The sequence below is a fragment of the Aegilops tauschii genome, chromosome 4, assembly GCF_002575655.3.
Source record: "Aegilops tauschii subsp. strangulata cultivar AL8/78 chromosome 4, Aet v6.0, whole genome shotgun sequence".
Lineage (NCBI taxonomy): Eukaryota > Viridiplantae > Streptophyta > Magnoliopsida > Poales > Poaceae > Aegilops > Aegilops tauschii.
Window position 1 is genome coordinate 79,496,208 of NC_053038.3, and position 20,839 is coordinate 79,517,046.

Sequence of the window (20,839 nt, forward strand, 5' to 3'; positions counted from 1 at the left end):
AGCCATCCAGTGAAGAAAAAAATCGCGTCTGGTGTGCTTCTTCAGTCGGGCCGCCGGCCCCCTCTTTAATCCAGTTCGCTTGGGGATCTAGCTGGTACTATCATTTTTTCCAGAGGGCGAACAAGTATCAGCTTGGCCTAGGTATGCGTAGCCCACGACATATGGAGACAGTGGTTTCAACTTATTTTTTGAGGTCCATACCGGCCTATGGGCCTCCCAGCGTAGGTTTTACTTTTTCTTAAAGATCGGCAGCCCAATGTATTTCTTAATAAAACGCAGATCTCTGTTCTATTTATCTATATATAAGAATAATAATGATGTGTCCAATTTATGTTTTCCCTTCTAACCACATTATATATATCTATATTATTACAATTATTGTATATATTTTATAGTGACTTATATATACATTATAAAAACATGCCACGTGTTATTAACTTATAAAAGTAAATGTTTAACAGAAGTTGGCAAGGAAACTCCTGGTTGTTTTTGACTCACAGGTAGGAAAATCCTGGTGATTGCGTACAAAAGCTTGCGAAGATTTTAAGGACCAATGTAATAATAACGCGATCATTTTTTTTGAGCAATAACTCGCTAATTTGTTAATTTTATATATAAAAACTGTGTCGCAACGGTTTATTTTTTTATATTAATTGCTCCTTCTAACCTAACATTATATATAGAACGAGCCCAGCTAATTCGTGTATTTCAAGAAAGTGCAAATGGGCTGGGATTTCTTAGAAAATATTAAATGGGTCGCATTGACGCGAAATTATTTGTTCACCCAGCCCAGCAAATGGACTGTACATTCTAGAAAACATGGGTTAAATATATACCACATTTTTGCAGGCTGACATATGGGACAATAGGTCGAAGCCTATGCAGGGCATTGTCAACTTGGTCAACAAATGATTATGACATCCACAGCCATTGGATTTATATCCAACGGCCGGCATGCACCTTCAATTTCTCGTCTTCTTCCTCCAGCGTCGCCGAGACCGCCAGGTCCGGCCTCCGGCGGCTAGCGGCTTTGCTTAGCACGCATCCCTGCGAAGCGCTACCCCACCGCCGGCCAGGCTATCCCTCCACCCCTCCACACCTCCTGTTATTCTCCACTGACTGTAGCCCCACGCCGCACCAGAACCAGTTATAACCCTTGTACTCCTCTCAATCTGCGACTCCACTACCGCGTCTTCCCATCTCCGGGTCGTTCCCGTCCAGGGCCTCGCTGTCGTCCACCGCCTCGCTGCGCTCGGCGCGGCGTGGTCAACAAACGAGATTAATCAAAAGAGGACAGGAGAGCCTGACGGCTGGGACCCACGAGGTCCATGGTCGCACGCTAGGAAAGTTCCTCCTTATTAAGCTGAAAAAAATGTTTCCTCCCCCAGCTGGGACCCACCGGCTGTATCTTCGCATGGAAGGAAGTGCCTCCTTGTTATGTGCAAAACTATTCCTCCCGTTGACAGCTGGGGCCCGGCAGATTTGGTGGCTGACTTGTGGGCCTACTAAGCGGACGTGTATGTAGGGCTTTATCAACTTAATCAACACATGATTCTAGCAGCTGGACCATTGGATGTTAATCCAACAGCCGTGCTCCTTCTTCAACCTCTATTCTTGCTCCTGTCTCCCGTGGGCGGCAGTGCTGCCGCCCACCCGAACCAGTCAAGTTTCCCACTCCTCTCCATCTGCGACTCCACTGCCGCGTCTTCCCCATCTCCAAGTCGTTCCAGTCTGGGACCTCGCCGTCGTCCATCGGCCTTGGTGCGCTCGGCACGATGTGGTCAACATGGTCAATAAACGAGAGTCATCGGAAGATTACTGGACGTGAGAGGCTGACAGTGGGGACGCACCACGCCCATGGATGCATGCATGCAACTGCATCCTTTTTACCCTAAAAAATAATTTTTTCTCCCCCTGACTGCTGGGACCCACCAGCTACATCTTCGCATGCAAGGAAGTGTGTCCTTATTATGCCAAAAGGAATGAATACTACCGCTGACAGCTCGGACCCACCAGCTATATCTTTGCACGCAAGGAAGTGCCTCCTTATTACGCACAAAAAATGAATACTCCCCCTGCTAGCTGGGACCCACCATAGTGGGAGGCTAACTTGTGGGCCTACTAAGTTAACACGGACGGAGGGCTTTGTCAACTTAGTCAATATGAACGAATCTAGCTCCAGTGACTGTATGATGTCCATCCAACGGCCGCAGTGCTTCTTTAACCTCTGTTCTTCTTGCTCCAGCCGCCCAAACAAGCGTCGGCCGTGCCGCCTGCTCCTGCCTCCCGTGTTCGGCTGTGCTGCCACCGCTGGCCATGCCATCCCTCTATACTCACCCACACCTCCTATTATTCTCCGGCGATGGCAGCCTCACACCGCAGCCGAAGCAGTCAACCCAGGTACTAACCTCCGCGTGGGCATCCACTGCCGCGTCTTCCCCAGCTCCGCGTCGTCCCCTTCCTAGGCCTCGCCGTCGTCCACCGCCCTGGTGTTCTCGGCGTGGCGTGGTCAATGTGGTCAACGAACGACTTCCGGCGGAAGAGTACTGTACGTGGAGAGGCTGACAGCTAGGTCCATGGCCGCAGCAAGGAAGTGCCTCCTTATTACGCGCAAAATAATTATTCCTCCACCTGACAGCAGGGACCCACCGGATGGGCCACCGCATTTTGCAAAAAAAACATTTCCCCCTGACTGCTGGGACCCACCAGCTACATCTTTGCACGCAAGGAAGTGCGTCCATATTATGGGCAAAAAAATGATTCGCCCCCCTGACTCCTGGGACCCACCAGCTACATCTTCGCACGCAAGCAAGTGCCTGACAGTCGGGACCCACCTGGTCGAAGCGTACGTAGCGTTGTCATTCTGGTCGCGAACGTGTACGTACATATTGGTCGATGTAGAGGCGCGCACGTGTCGTAGTAGAGGCGCACACATAGCATGTACACGTACGTACAGCGGCCAGGGTGCAAGAAAGAAAATACGGCCACGTATGTACATACGGGCGGGGTCTCGAATGCCTACTCGCGCATACGTACGGCCAGGGCTCGTGTACATGGCTGGGTCGGAACGGAGAAGCTGCGTCGTCGTCGTGTTCATGGGGAGGCAACAGGCTGGGTCGGAACAGAATGTGTCGTCATGTTCATCGGGAGCCAACCAGCTTGGACGGAACAGCCGATGGAAATGAGGCCTGGCGTACCGCCAAATGGAGGAAACGGCCTTGTGTTCGACCGGCCACGGTGGAAACGGGATCCTGTTCATCTGGAGGGGTCTGGCGTACCGCAAAATGGAGGAAACGGACCTCCTACGGTGGAAACAGGGTCCTGTTGATCGGGAGGGGTGTGGCGTACCGCAAAACGGAGGAAACGGACTTGTGTTGGAGCGCTACGGTCGAAACGGGGGTCATGTTCATTGGGAGGGGTGTGGCGTACCGCAAAACGGGACTCCACGGGATACTGTTCATCTCCATCGGCGACCTCCTCCAGCCTCCTGTTCATCCACCATCGACCTCCTCCAGCCTCCACCTGTGACTGTTCATCCAGCCTCCACCGCGCGCTCCTCCACCGGCTACTGTTCAACCAGCCCTCTCCACGGGGTCCTGTTCAACCACCCCTTCATGGGCTACTGTTCATCCAGCCCTCCACCGGCTACTATTCAACCAGCCCTCCACCGGCTACTGTTCATCCAGCCCTCCACGGGGTCCTGTTCATCCAGCCCTACACGGGGTCCTGTTCATCCATCGGCTCGATCGATCAGGGTACTGTTCATCCAGCGATAACGGCCTCTACTACCACGGGGTCCTGTTCATCCAACCCCCCACCGGGAACTATTCATCCAAAGCCCCCAACAACGCTCACTGTTCATCCAGAGGCAGCATCGATTGGCTTCAGTTAGCAGCAGTAGCGAAGGAATCACTCGAGTTCAGTTAACAGCAAGGGATCAATCGATCGCTCGGGTTCAGTAATGCGTAGCATGCAGTGCAATCGCTCGGGTTCAGTTAGAGCCCAACGCCTCGCTCGGGTTTAGTTAGAGCCCAACGCCTCGCACACACGTGCGTACATATGAGAGAAACGCGCTTCGCGGCCCCCGACCACCCACCGTAACCGGGAACTCCCCGATATTTTCCTCGCCCTCGCTTCTACCACGGTTTTTTCCGTCATTGACGGCCCAAAGAATGTCATGCAGCTGCGTCTCCGGCCCGCCTAGGATGAAAAGCGCATTTTTTGTCCTGATTTTTTGTCATAGAAGTAGGACCCCACCACATCTATGATGATACCAGGTTTTGTCACAATTATGACAGAAAAAAATTCGTTTGGCCCAAAATGTCACAGATGTGTCTTTTTTTGTAGTGGAATAATGCACCACAAGTAGGATATAATTTTCATTGCATGATTATTGGCTTTCGTGCATGCATAGGGTATCACAAACCTTAACACCAATATTCTTACTAAAGCACAATTACTCATCAACATAACTCACATATCACATCATAATATCTCAAAACTATTACTAAGAATCAAGTTTATTTTGTCCAATGATCTTCTTGACATATTTTTCCTTATCCTTCTTGGATATCTATCACTTTGGGACTAACATTTATGTGTTGCTTTTCATAAGCTCAAACAAATATAAGTCAAGATCATGAGCATCACAATTTTTCTTTCTTTTAAAATAATTTAAGTGAAGCAAGAGAGAATTTCTTCAAGATTTACTAACTCTCAAATAAATCTAAGTGAAGCAAGAGATCATTTCTTCAAAAATAACAAAGCACACCGTGCTCAAAAAGATATAAGTGAAGCACTAGAGCAAGTCCTAGCTCATAAAAGATTTAAGTGAAGCACAGAGAGCAATTTTAACAAGTCATGATATAATTTTGGCTCTCTCAAAAAGGTGTGTCCAGCAAGGATTGATGACCTAAAACACAAAATAAAACAAGCAAAGGCACATATCATACAAGACGCTCCAAGCAAAACACATATCATATGATGAATAAAAATATAGCCTCGAGTAAAAAACCGATAGTTGTTGGAAGAAAGCAGGGATGCCACTCGGGGGCATCCCCAAGATTAGTTGGTTGCTCATTCTTGGAAGATAGCTTGGGATGCCGGGGCATCCCCAAGCTTAGGTTCTTACATCCTTCCTTCATCCATCGTAAGATAACCCAAAACATGAAAACTTCAATCACACAAAACTCCACAAAACCTTCGTGAGATCCATTAGTGTAAGAAAAATAAATCACTACTATAAGTGCTGTATCAAACCAATTCATATTTTGTTTTTGTATTATATCTACTTTCTTCCAACTTTTCTATGGCAAAAACTCATCAAAGAAAACCATAGAGCCATCAAAATAAGCACACAACACAAAGAAAACAGAATCTGTCAAAACAGAATAGTCTGTAGTAATCTGACTTTTGCGAATACTTCTGGAACTCCAAAACTTCTACCAAATTAGGACGATCAGGGTAATTTGTATATTAATCTTCTGCAAAAAGAATCAGAGCAAGAGCTCTTTTCTGTGATTTATTAAAATTATTTTCGTGAGCGCAAAGTTTCTTTCTTTTTTAGCAAAATCAAACAACTATCACCCAAGAAGATCCTAAAGGCTTTACTTGGCACAAACACTAATAAAACATAAAGAACACAATCATAACAGTATCATAATTGTGTAAACACACAAGAACAGAAAGCAAAAATCAAAAATAAAATTTATTCATTGGGTTGCCTCCCAACAAGCGCTATAGTTTTACGCCCCTAGCTAGGCATAATATTTCAACGATGCTCACACGAAAGATAATAATTGAAACACAAAGAGAGCATCATGAAACATGTGACAAACACATTTAAGTCTAACATACTTCCTATGCATAGGAATTTTATAGGAAAACAAATTGTCAAGACAAGAAATATCTAGCATGTGCAAAGGAGAGGAATAAAACATTGACAATCTCAACACAACGAGAGGAAATTTAATAACATGAAAATTTCTACAACCATATTTTCCTCTCTCATAATAATTATATGTAGGATCATAATCAAATTCAATAATATAACTATCATATAAAATTTTCTCTTTATGATCCACATGCATGCAAAGTTGACACTCTTCCCATATAGTGGGATTATCATCAAATAAAGACATGACCTCTCCAAACCCACTTTCATCAAAAATTTCATAAGACTGAACACTCTCGAGATATGTGGGATTATATTTAGCTAAAGTTGACATTCTTCCAATCCCACTTCCATTATTATCGCAAACATATTCATCATGAGGCTTAAATAAATTATCAAGATCATAAGAAGAATCACCCCAATCATGATCATTACAATAAGTAGTGGACATAGCAAAACTAACATCCCCAAGCTTGGGGTTTTGCATATTATTAGCACAATTGACATTAATAGAATTTATAGTAAAATCATTGCAATCATGCTTTTCTTTCAAGGATCTATCATGAATCACTTCATAAATTTCTTCATCACAATTTTCAGATTCACGAATCTCAAGCAAAGCTTCATAAAGATAATCAAGTGCACTCAACTCACTAGCAATTGGTTCAACATAATCAGGTCTTTTGAAAAGATTAGCAAGTGGATGAGGATCCATATCAATAGATTTTTAGCAAGCGAAGATGCAAGCAAATATAAGTCACATGGTAACACAAGCAAAGGTAGCAAACAAGATTGCAACCAAAAAGATAGATCTGACGAGAAAACGACGAACGGAAAAACAGAGGCGAATAAAGCGGCAAAATTTTTTGAAGTGGGGGAGAGGAAAACGAGAGGCAAATGGCAAATAATGTAAATTGCAAGGGGGTGAGATTTGTGATTAGGAACCTGGTTATGTTGAAGATCCTCCCCGGCAACGGCGCCAGAAATTCTTCCTTGATGACTGCTGGAACTATGTCGGTATTTCCCCGGAGAGGGAGGGATGATGTAGCACAGCGAAGGTAATTATTTCCCTCAATTATGAAACCAAGATATCGAACCAGTAGGAGAACCAAGCAACACAACGTAAACATCACCTGCACACAAATAACAACACCTTGCAACCCGACGAGTTAAAGGGGTTGTCAATCCCTTCGGGGGTACGGCACCTCAACATAGGCAAGTGGACGTGAGGTAAATTGTAGTAGATTGATAGATCGAACGCCAAATAAAATAAATAAAGATAAAATGCAGCAAGGTATTTTTGTATTTTTGGTTTAATAGATCTGAATAAAAATGCAAAGGAAAAGTATATCGCAAGGCAAATATATGAGAAGAAAGACCCGAGGGCCGTAGGTTTCACTAGTGGCTTCTCTCAAGAAAAATAGCAATGGTGGGTAAACAAACTACTGTTGGGCAATTGATATAACTTCAAATAATTATGATGATATCCGGGCAATGATCATTACATAGGCATCACGCCCAAGATTAGTAGACCGACTCCTGCCTACATCTACTACTATTACTCAACACATCGACCACTATCCAGCATGCATCTAGCGTATTAAGTTCATGGAAAAACGGAGTAATGCAATAAGAACGATGACATGATGTAGACAAGATCCGTTTATCTATATGGCGGTAGATATAGATCCCGTCTTTTTATCCTTAGTAGCAACGATACATACGTGTCGTTTCCCCTTCTGTCACTGGGATCGAGCACCGTAAGATCGAACCCACTACCGGGCACCTCTTCCCATTGCAAGACAAATAGATAAAGTTGGCCAAACAAAACCCAAATATCGGAGAAGAAATACGAGGCTATAAGAGATCATGCATATAAGAGATCAAGGAAACTCAAGTAACTTTCATGGATATAAAAATATATGACTGATCATAAAATCAAAGTTCATCAGATCCCAAAAAACACACCGCAAAAGAGTTACATCATATGGATCTCCAAGAGACCATTGTATTGAGAATTCAGCGGGAGAGAATGAAAGCCATCTAGCTACTAACTACGGACCCGAAGGTCTACAAAGAACTACTCACGCATCATCGGAGAGGCACCAATGGAGGTGGTGAACCCCTCCGTGATGGTGTCTAGATTGGATCTGGTGGTTCTGGACTCTGCGACGGCTGGATGAATATTTCAACAATTCCCCTAGGGTTTCTGGAATATTGTGGTATTTATAGAGCAAATAGGCAGTCCAGGGGGCACCCGAGGTGGGCACAACCCACCAGGGCGCGCCTGGGCCTCCTGGAGTTCCCTGGTGGGTTGTGCCCCCCTCGGGGCACCCCCCAGGTGCAACCAGGGCCCATTGCCTTCCTTCTGGCCCAAAAAATCATCGTGGAGTTTCGTGGCATTTGGACTCCGTTTGATATTGATTTCCTGCGATGTAAAAAACATGGAAAAAACAACAACTGGCACTTGGCACTATGTCAATAGGTTAGTACCAAAAAATGATATAAAATGACTATAAAATTATTATAAAACATCCAAGATTGATAATAAAACAACATGGAACAATCAAAAATTATAGATACATTGGAGACGTACCAATGCTCCTTCTTGATTTCTACCTCCGCAGCCTTTAGCATTGCGAAGAGCTCGGGAATTGTCTTATCCATCCCTTGCATATTATAGTTCATCGAAGCTTTTGTAGCATGGTGCCAGTGATTGAAGAACTCTGTCAATGACACTATCAACCGGAAGATTAACTCCCAGTTGAGTCAAGTGATTATGGTACCCAGACATTTTGAGTATATGTTCACTGAGAGAACTATTCTCCTCCATTTTGCAGCTGTAGAACTTATTGGAGACTTCATATCTCTCAATCCGGGCATTTGCTTGAAATATTAACTTCAACTCCTGGAACATCTCATATGCTCCATGACGTTCAAAACATCGTTGAAGTCCCGGTTCTAAGCCGTAAAGCATGGCACACCGAACTATCGAGTAGTCATCAGCTTTGCTCTGCCAGGCGTTCACAACGTCTGGTGTTGCTCCTGCAGCGGGTCTTGCACCTAGCGGTGCTTCCAGGATGTAATTCTTATGTGCAGCAATGAGGATAATCCTCAAGTTACGGACCCAGTCCGTGTAGTTGCTACCATCATCTTTCAACTTAGCTTTCTCTAGGAATGCATTAAAATTCAAAGGAACAGTAGCACGGGCCATTGATCTATAACAACGTAGACATGCAAAATACTATCAAGTACTAAGTTCATGATAAATTAAAGTTCAATTAATCATATTACTTAAGAATTCCCACTTAGATAGACATCCCTCTAATCATCTAAGTGATCACGTGATCCAAATCAACTAAACCATGTCCGATCATCATATGATATGGAGTAGTTTTCAATGGTGAACATCACTATGTTGATCATATCTACTATATGATTCACGCTCGACCTTTCGGTCTCAGTGTTCCGAGGCCATATCTTCATATGCTAGGCTCGTCAAGTTTAACCCGAGTATTCTGCGTGTGCAAAACTGGCTTGCACCCGTTGTATGTGAACGTAGAGCTTATCATACCCGATCATCACGTGGTGTCTCGGCACGACGAACTGTCGCAACGGTTCATACTCAGGGAGAACACTTGACCTTGAAATTTAGTGAGAGATCGTCTTATAATGCTACCGCCGTACTAAGCAAAATAAGATGCATAAAGGATAAACATCACATGCAATCAATATAAGTGATATGATATGGCCATCATCATCTTGTGCCTTTGATCTCCATCTCCAAAGCACCGGTGTCGTCTCGCCAACTATTTCTTCTACGACTATCTCTACCGCTTAGTGATAAAGTAAAGCAATTACATGGCGATTGCATTTCATACAATAAAGTGACAACCATGTGGCTCCTGTCAGTTGCCGATAACTGTTACAAAACATGATCATCTCATACAACAAATTATATATCATCACGTCTTGACCATATCATATCACAGCAAGCCCTGCAAAAACAAGTTAGACGTCCTCTACTTTGTTGTTGCAAGTTCTACGTGGCTGCTACGGGCTTCTAGCAAGAACTGTTCTTACCTACGCATCAAAACCACAACGATTTTTTGTCAAGTGTGCTGTTTTAACCTTCAACAAGGACCGGGCGTAGTCACACTCGATTCAACTAAAGTTGGAGAAACAGACACCCACTAGCCACCTGTGTGCGAAGCACGGTGGCAGAACCAGTCTCATGAACGCGGTCATGTAATATCGGTCTGGGCCGCTTCATCCAACAATACCACCGAATCAAAGTATGACATGCTGGTAAGCAGTATGACTATTATCGCCCACAACTCTTTGTGTTCTACTCGTGCATATAACATCTATGCATAGACCTGGCTCTGATGCCACTGTTGGGGAACGTAGTATTTCAAAAAAATTCCTAAGATCATGCAATATCTGTCTAGGAGAAGCATAGCAACGAGTGGGGAGAGTGTGTCCATGTACCCTCGTAGACCGAAAGCAGAAGCGTTAAGTAACGCGGTTGATGTACTCGAACGTCTTCACGATCCAACCGATCAAATACCGAACGCACGGCACCTCCGCGATCTGCACATGTGCAGCTCGGTGACGTCCCTCGAACTCTTGATCTAGATGAGGCCGAGGGAGAGTTTCGTCAGCACGACGGCGTGGTGACGGTGATGATGAAGTTACCGGCGCAGGGCTTCGCCTAAGCACTGCAACGATATGACCGATGCGTGTTTCTGTGGAGGGGGGCATCGCACACGGCTAAGAGAAACTTTGGTGTGCCTTTGGGGTGCCCCTCCCACGTATATAAAGGGGGGAGGGAGGAGGAGGCCGGCCAGGGGGAGGAGGCGCGCCATGGGGGGCAATCCTACTCCAAGTAGGATTCGGCCCCCCTTTCCTATTCCAACAAGGAGAAGGGGGAAGGAGAGGGAGGAGAGAAGGAAAGGGGGGCCGCCCCCCCTAGTCCAATTCGGTTTGGGCTAGGGGGCGCGCGCCACACCTTGGCCTGCCTCCTCTCTTCCACCAATAGGCCCATGAGGCCCAATAACCCCCCGGGGGGTTCCGGTAACCCCCCGGTACTCCGGAAAATACCTGATACACCTCGGAACTATTCCCGATGTCCGAATATAGTCTTCCAATATATCAATCTTTATGTCTCGACCATTTCGAGACTCCTCGTCATGTCCGTGATCTCATCCGGGACTCTGAACTACCTTCGGTACATCAAAACACAAAAACTCATAATACCGATCGTCATCGAATGTTAAGCGTGCGGACCTTACGGGTTCGAGAACTATGTAGACATGATCGAGACTCAGCTTCGGTAAATAACCAATAGCGGAACCTGGATACTCATATTTGTAAGTGCATCTAGTGCCACCCCTAGTTGGTTTTGTAGTATTTGTTGGAAATATGCCCTATAGGCAATAATAAAATGGTTATTATTATATTTCCTTGTTCATGATAATTGTCTATTGTTCATGCTATAATTGTGTTATCCGGAAATCGTAATACATGTGTGAATACATAGACCACAACGTGTCCCTAGTAACCTCTAGTTGACTAGCTCGTTGATCAACAGATAGTCATGGTTTCCTGACTATGGACATTGGATGTCATTGATAACGGGATCACATCATTAGGAGAATGATGTGATGGACAAGACCCAATCCTAAGCATAGCACAAAGATCGTGTAGTTCGTTTGCTAGAGCTTTTCCAATGTCAAGTATCATTTCCTTAGACCATGAGATCGTGCAACTCCCGGATGCCGTAGGAGTGCTTTGGGTGTACCAAACGTCACAACGTAACTGGGTGACTATAAAGGTGCACTACGGGTATCTCCAAAAGTGTCTGTTGGGTTGGCACGGATCGAGACTGGGATTTGTCACTCCGTATGACGGAGAGGTATCTCTGGGCCCACTCGGTAATGCATCATCATAATGAGCTCAATGTGACTAAGGAGTTAGCCACGGGATCATGCATTACGGTACGAGTAAAGTGACTTGCCAGTAACGAGATTGAACAAGGTATTGGGATACCGACGATCGAATCTCGGGCAAGTAACGTACCGATTGACAAAGGGAATTGTATACGGGATTGATTGAAACCTCGACATCGTGGTTCATCCGATGAGATCATCGTGGAACATGTGGGAGCCAACATGGGTATCCAGATCCCGCTGTTGGTTATTGACCGGAGAGTCGTCTCGGTCATGTCTGCATGTCTCCCGAACCCGTAGGGTCTACACACTTAAGGTTCGGTGACGCTAGGGTTGTAGAGATATTAGTATGCGGAAAACCAAAAGTTGTTCGGAGTCCCGGATGAGATCCTGGACGTCACGAGGAGTTCCGGAATGGTCCGGAGGTGAAGAATTATATATAGGAAGTCCAGTTTCGGCCACCGGGAAAGTTTCGGGGGTTATCCGTATTGTACTGGGACCAACGGAAGGGTCCCGAGGGTCCACCGGCTGGGGCCACCTATCCTGGAGGGCCCCGTGGGCTGAAGTGGGGAGGGGAACCAACCACTGGTGGGCTGGTGCGCCCCTCATGGGCCTCCCCTGCGCCTAGGGTTGGAAACCCTGGGGGTGGGGGGCGCCCAACTTGGCTTGGGGGGCAAGCCACCCCATTGGCCGCCCCCCCCCCTCAGATGGGATCTCCAGGGCCCCCCCCCCCCCCAGGGCCCCTATAAATAGTGGGGGGAGGGAGGGCAGCCGCACCACAGCCCCTGGCGCCTCCCTCTCCCTCCCATGACACCTCTCCCTCCCGCTTGTGCTTGGCGAAGCCTTGCCGGGATCCCCCCTAGTTCCACCACCACGCCGTCGTGCTGCTGGATCTCCATCAACCTCTCCTTTCCCCTTGCTGGATCAAGAAGGAGGAGATGTCGCTGCTCCGTACATGTGTTGAACGCGGAGGTGCCGTCCGTTCGGCGCTCGGTCATCGGTGATTTGGATCACGACGAGTACGACTCCATCAACCCCGTTCACTTGAACGCTTCCGCTCGCGATCTACAAGGGTATGTAGATGCACTCCTTTCCCCTCGTTGCTAGTAAACTCCATAGATGGATCTTGGTGATGCGTAGAAAATCTAAAAATCTGCAACGATTCCCAACAGTGGCATCATGAGCCAGGCCTATGCGTAGTTACTATGCACGAGTAGAACACAAAGCAGTTGTGGGCGTAGATGTTGTCAATTTTTCTTGCCACTACTAGTCTTATCTTGTTTCGGCGGTATTGTGGGATGAAGTGGCCCGGACCGACCTTACACGTACTCTTACGTGAGACAGGTTCCACCGACTGACATGCACTATTTGCATAAGGTGGCTAGCGGGTGTCTGTCTCTCCCACTTTAGTCGGAACGGATTCGATGAAAAGGGTCCTTATGAAGGGTAAATAGAAATTGGCATATCACGTTGTGGTTTTACGTAGGTAAGAAACGTTCTTGCTAGAAACCTATAGAAGCCACGTAAAAACTTGCAACAACAATTAGAGGACGTCTAACTTGTTTTTGCAGCATATGCCTTGTGATGTGATATGGCCAAAAGGATGTGATGAATGAGATATATGTGATGTATGATATTGATCATGTTCTTGTAATAGGAATCATGACTTGCATGTCGATGAGTATGACAACCGGCAGGAGCCATAGGAGTTGTCTTTATTTTTTGTATGACCTGCGTGTCATTGAATAATGCCATGTAAATTACTTTACTTTATTGCTAAACACGTTAGCCATAGAAGTAGAAGTAATCGTTGGCATGACAACTTCATGAAGACACGATGATGGAGATCATGGTGTCATGCCGGTGACGAAGATGATCATGGCGCCCCGAAGATGGAGATCAATGGAGCAAAATGATATTGGCCATATCATGTCACTATTTGATTGCATGTGATGTTTATCATGTTTTACATCTTATTTGGTTAGAACGACGATAGTAAGTAAGATGATCCCTTATAATAATTTCAAGAAAGTGTTCCCCCTAACTGTGCACCGTTGTGAAGGTTCGTTGTTTCGAAGCACCACGTGATGATCGGGTGTGATAGATTCTAATGTTCGCATACAACGGGTGTTGATGAGCCTAGCATGTACAGACATGGCCTCGGAACACACGCAATACACTTAGGTTGACTTGACGAGCCTAGCATGTACAGACATGGCCTCGGAACACGGAAGACCGAAAGGTCGAGCATGAGTCGTATAGAAGATACGATCAACATGGAGATGTTCACCGATCTTGACTAGTCCGTCTCACGTGATGATCGGACACGGCCTAGTTAACTCGGATCATGTTTCACTTAGATGACCGGAGGGATGTCTATCTGAGTGGGAGTTCATTGAATAATTTGATTAGATGAACTTAATTATCATGAACTTAGTCTGAAATCTTTACAATATGTCTTGTAGATCAAATGGACCACGTTGCCCTCAACTTCAACGCGTTCCTAGAGAAAACCAAGCTGAAAGATGATGGCAGCAACTATACGGACTGGGTCCGGAACCTGAGGATCATCCTCATAGTTGCCAAGAAAGATTATGTCCTAGAAGCACCGCTAGGTGAAGCACCCATCCCAGAGAACCAAGACGTTATGAACGCTTGGCAATCACGTGCTGATGATTACTCCCTCGTTCAGTGCGGCATGCTTTACAGCTTAGAACCGGGGCTCCAAAAGCGTTTTGAGAAACATGGAGCATATGAGATGTTCGAAGAGCTGAAAATGGTTTTCCAAGCTCATGCCCGAGTCGAGAGTTATGAAGTCTCTGACAAGTTCTTCAGTTGTAAAATGGAGGAAAATAGTTCTGTCAGTGAGCACATACTCAAAATGTCTGGGTTACACAACCGCTTGTCTCAGTTGGGAGTTAATCTCCCGGATGACGCGGTCATTGACAGAATCCTTCAGTCGCTTCCACCAAGCTACAAGAGCTTTGTGATGAACTTCAATATGCAGGGGATGGAAAAGACCATCCCTGAGGTATATTCAATGCTGAAATCAGTGGAGGTAGAGATCAAAAAGGAACATCAAGTGTTGATGGTGAATAAAACCACTAAGTTCAAGAAAGGCAAGGGTAAGAAGAACTTCAAGAAAGACGGCAAGGGAGTTGCCGCGCCCGGTAAGCCAGTTGCCGGGAAGAAGCCAAGGAATGGACCCAAGCCTGAGACTGAGTACTTTTATTGCAAGGGAAGTGGTCACTGGAAGCGGAACTGCCCCAAATACTTAGCGGACAAGAAGGCCGGCAACACCAAAGGTATATGTGATATACATGTAATTGATGTGTACCTTACCAGTACTCGTAGTAGCTCCTGGGTATTTGATACCGGTGCGGTTGCTCATATTTGTAACTCAAAAGAGGAGCTGCGGAATAAGCGGAGACTGGCGAAGGACGAGGTGACGATGCGCGTCGGGAATGGTTCCAAGGTCGATGTGATCGCTGTCGGCACGCTACCTCTGCATTTACCTACGGGATTAGTTTTAAACCTCAATAATTGTTATTTAGTGCCAGCTTTGAGCATGAACATTGTATCTGGATCTCGTTTAATGCGAGATGGCTACTCATTTAAATCCGAGAATAATGGTTGTTCTATTTATATGAGAGATATGTTTTATGGTCATGCCCCGCTGGTCAATGGTTTATTCTTAATGAATCTCGAACGTGATGTTACACATATTCATAGTGTGAATACCAAAAGATGTAAAGTTGATAACGATAGTCCCACATACTTGTGGCACTACCGCCTTGGTCACATTGGTGTCAAACGCATGAAGAAGCTCCATGCAGATGGACTTTTGGAGTCTCTTGATTACGAATCATTTGACACGTGCGAACCATGCCTCATGGGTAAGATGACCAAGACTCCGTTCTCCGAAACAATGGAGCGAGCAACCAACTTATTGGAAATCATACATACCGATGTGTGCGGTCCAATGAGTGTTGAGGCTCGCGGTGGATATCGTTATGTTCTCACTCTCACTGATGACTTAAGTAGATATGGGTATGTCTACCTAATGAAACACAAGTCTGAGACCTTTGAAAAGTTCAAGGAATTTCAGAATGAGGTGGAGAATCAACGTGACCGAAAGATAAAGTTCTTACGATCAGATCATGGGGGAGAATATTTAAATCACGAATTTGGTACACACTTAAGGAAATGTGGAATAGTTTCACAACTCACGCCGCCTGGAACACCTCAGTGAAATGGTGTGTCCAAACGTCGTAATCGCACTCTATTGGATATGGTGCGATCTATGATGTCTCTTACCGATCTACCGCTCTCAATTTGGGGCTATGCTTTAGAGACTGTCGCATTCACTTTAAATAGGGCTCCGTCGAAATCCGTTGAGACGACACCGTATGAATTATGGTTTGGGAAGAAACCTAAGTTGTTGTTTCTAAAAGTTTGGGGATGCGATGCTTATGTCAAGAAACTTCAACCTGAAAAGCTCGAACCCATGTCGAAAAAATGCATCTTCATAGGATACCCTAAGGAAACCATTGGGTATACCTTCTACCTCAGATCCGAAGGAAAAATCTTTGTTGCCAAGAACGGGTCCTTTCTGGAGAAAGAGTTTCTCTCGAAAGAATTGAGTGGGAGGAAAGTGGAACTTGATGAGGTGATAGTCACCCCTTCCGAACCGGAAAGTAGCGCAGCACGGGAAGATGTTCCTGTGGTGCCTACACCGACTGGGGAGGAAGTTAATGATGATGATCATGAAGCTTCGGATCAAGTTACTGCTGAACTTCGTAGGTCCACAAGGACACGTTCCGCACCAAAGTGGTACGGCAACCCTGTCCTGGAAATCATGTTGTTAGACAACGGTGAACCTCCGAACTATGAAGAAGCGATGGCGGGTCCGGATTCCAACAAATGGCTTGAAGCCATGCAATCCGAGATAGGATCCATGTATGAAAATGAAGTATGGACTTTGACTGACTTGCCCGACGGCGAGCCATAGAAAATAAATGGATCTTTAAGAAGAAGAGAGACGCGGATGGTAATGTGACCATCTATAAGGCTCGACTTGTCGCTAAGGGTTATCGACAAGTTCAAGGGGTTGACTACGATGAGACTTTCTCGCCCGTAGCAAAGCTGAAGTCCGTCCGAATCATGTTAGCAATTGCCGCATTCTATGATTATGAGATATGGCAAATGGACGTCAAAACGGCATTCCTTAACGGCTTTCTTAAGGAAGAATTGTATATGATGCAGCCAAAAGGTTTTGTTGATCCTAATAATGCTAACAAGGTATGCAAGCTCGAGCGCTCCATCTATGGGCTGGTGCAAGCATCTCGGAGTTGGAACATTCGATTTGATGAGATGATCAAAGCGTTTGGGTTTACACAGACTTATGGAGAAGCCTGTGTTTACAAGAAAGTGAGTGGGAGCTCTGTAGCATTTCTCTTATTATATGTGGATGACATACTATTGATGGGAAATGATATAGAATTCTTGGAAAGTATAAAGGCCTATTTGAATAAGTGTTTTTCAATGAAGGACCTTGGAGAAGCTGCTTATATATTAGGCATCAAGATCTATAGAGATAGATCAAGACGCCTCATTGGTCTTTCACAGAGTACGTACCTTGACAAGATATTGAAGAAGTTCAATATGGATCAGTCCAAGAAGGGGTTCTTGCCTGTATTGCAAGGTGTGCAATTAAGCACGGCTCAATGCCCGACCACGGCAGAAGATAGAGAAAAGATGAGTGTCATCCCCTATGCCTCGGCCATAGGGTCTATTATGTATGCCATGCTGTGTACCAAACCTGATGTAAACCTTGCCGTAAGTTTGGTAGGAAGGTACCAAAGTAATCCCGGCATGGAACACTGGACAGCGGTCAAGAATATCCTGAAGTACCTGAAAAGGACTAAGGATATGTTTCTCGTATATGGAGGTGACGAAGAGCTCGTCGTAAAGGGTTACGTCGACGCTAGCTTCGACACAGATCTGGATGACTCTAAGTCACAAACCGGATACGTGTATATTTTGAATGGAGGGGCAGTAAGCTGGTGCAGTTGCAAGCAAAGCGTCGTGGCGGGATCTACTTGTGAAGCGGAGTACATGGCGGCCTCAGAGGCAGCGCAAGAAGCAATCTGGATGAAGGAGTTCATTACTGACCTAGGGGTGATTCCCAATGCGTCGGGCCCGATGACTCTCTTCTGTGACAACACTAGAGCTATTGCCCTTGCCAAGGAGCCCAGGTTTCACAGGAAGACCAGACATATCAAGCGTCGCTTCAACTCCATTCGTGAAAGTGTTCAAAATGGAGACATAGATATGTGTAAAGTACATACGGACCTGAATGTAGCAGATCCATTGACTAAACCTCTCCCTAGAGCAAAACATGATCAACACCAGAACTCTATGGGTGTTCGATTCATCACAATGCAACTAGATTATTGACTCTAGTGCAAGTGGGAGACTGTTGGAAATATGCTCTAGAGGCAATAATAAAATGGTTATTATTATATTTCCTTGTTCATGATAATTGTCTATTGTTCATGCTATAATTGTGTTATCCGGAAATCGTAATACATGTGTGAATACATAGACCACAACATGTCCCTAGTAAGCCTCTAGTTGACTAGCTCGTTGATCAACAGATAGTCATGGTTTCCTGACTATGGACATTGGATGTCATTGATAACGGGATCACATCATTAGGAGAATGATGTGATGGACAAGACCCAATCCTAAGAATAGCACAAAGATCGTGTAGTTCGTTTGCTAGAGCTTTTCCAATGTCAAGTATCATTTCCTTAGACCATGAGATCGTGCAACTCCCGGATGCCGTAGGAGTGCTTTGGGTGTACCAAACGTCACAACGTAACTGGGTGACTATAAAGGTGCACTACGGGTATCTCCGAAAGTGTCTGTTGGGTTGGCACGGATCGAGACTGGGATTTGTCACTCCGTATGACGGTGAGGTATCTCTGGGCCCACTCGGTAATGCATCATCATAATGAGATCAATGTGACTAAGGAGTTAGCCACGGGATCATGCATTACGGTACGAGTAAAGTGACTTGCCGGTAACGAGATTGAACAAGGTATTGGGATACCGACGATCGAATCTCGGGCAAGTAACGTACCGATTGACAAAGGGAATTGTATACGGGATTGATTGAATCCTCGACATCGTGGTTCATCTGATGAGATCATCGTGGAACATGTGGGAGCCAACATGGGTATCCAGATCCCGCTGTTGGTTATTGACCGGAGAGTCGTCTCGGTCATGTCTGCATGTCTCCCGAACTCGTAGGGTCTACACACTTAAGGTTCGGTGACGCTAGGGTTGTAGAGATATTAGTATGTGGAAACCCGAAAGTTGTTCAGAGTCCCCGGATGAGATCCCGGACGTCACGAGGAGTTCCGGAATGGTCCGAAGGTAAAGAATTATATATAGGAAGTCCAGTTTCGGCCACCGGGAAAGTTTCGGGGGTTATCGGTATTGTACCGGGACCACTGGAAGGGTCCCGGGGGTCCACCGGGTGGGGCCAACTATCCCGGAGGGCCCCGTGGGCTGAAGTGGGGAGGGAACCAGCCACTGGTGGGCTGGTGCGCCCCCCATGGGCCTCCCCTGCGTCTAGGGTTGGAAACCCTGGGGGTGGGGGGGCGCCCCACTTGGCTTGGGGGGCAAGCCACTCCCTTGGCCGTCGCCCCCCCCCCCCTCAGATGGGATCTCCAGGGGGCCGGAGCCCCCCCAGGGCCCCTATAAATAGTGGGGGGAGGGAGGGCAGCCGCACCACAGCCCCTGGCGCCTCCCTCTCCCTCCCGTGACACCTCTCCCTCCCGCTTGTGCTTGGCGACGCCCTGCCGGGATCCCCGCTACTTCCACCACCACGCCGTCGTGCTGCTGGATCTCCATCAACCTCTCCTTCCCCCATGCTGGATCAAGAAGGAGGAGACGTCGTTGCTCCGTACGTGTGTTGAACGCGGAGGTGCCGTCCGTTCGGCGCTCGGTCATCGGTGATTTGGATCACGACGAGTACGACTCCATCAACCCCGTTCACTTGAACGCTTCCGCTCGCGATCTACATGGGTATGTAGATGCACTCCTTTCCCCTGGTTGCTAGTAAACTCCATAGATGGATCTTGGTGATGCGTAGAAAATTTTAAAATTCTGCAACGATTCCCAACAGTATTGACGACAAACTTGGTTGAGGAACTAATGTGTTTGTTAGAATTGCAGGATAACACAGGTAGTAGTCCCACATTGATTCGGTTTATCTACCAGAGATGACCCCTAAAAATGTGTGAACACATTGAAGACAATGGTGGTTTGTGAAGATATTCACAACGAAGATTATGACTTGAGAAGACATTCACGTGAAGACTACGGAGTGCGAAGACATAGTTGTTTCGTAGTTTCCTTTTCTTCTTTGTTGAGTCATAGGAACCACCGCACTGTTAAGTGGGGTCCAAGTGAACAAAGTCAGAGTGACTAAAGTGATGCTCAACCAAATCCTATGTCTTCGAGCGAAGACAATGAGAGCAAATCTTATCCTGATCTTGATAAGTCAGCTTTACTTGTAGCCCAAGTCAAGCTGCCGTGTGTTTTTGAAATCTGACCGTTGGACACGTGTCAGTTCCTTAGTGACCAAGGGCCATTTCGGACAAATCAGGTCGGGTTGCCTCCTGGCTCTAAATAGCCCACCCCCTACACCATAAATTGGTGGCTACTCAGAGTTAGGGCACGGCTTTTGTTGTTTGAGAGCAACCCACCTCCGAAGCATTTGAGAGAAAGATCCTTGCGAGGACAAAGCCCAAAACACCCAGAGCCAAAGAGTGTTAGGCATCACTGGAGTCTTTCTGTCCGTGTGATCTGAAGACTTGTTACACTTGAGGACTGTGAATCCTCCAGCCGGTTAGGCGTCGCGTTCTGAGCATCCAAGAGTCATTGTGGATTGCCGGTGAAAGAAGTCTGTGAAGGTTTGGAA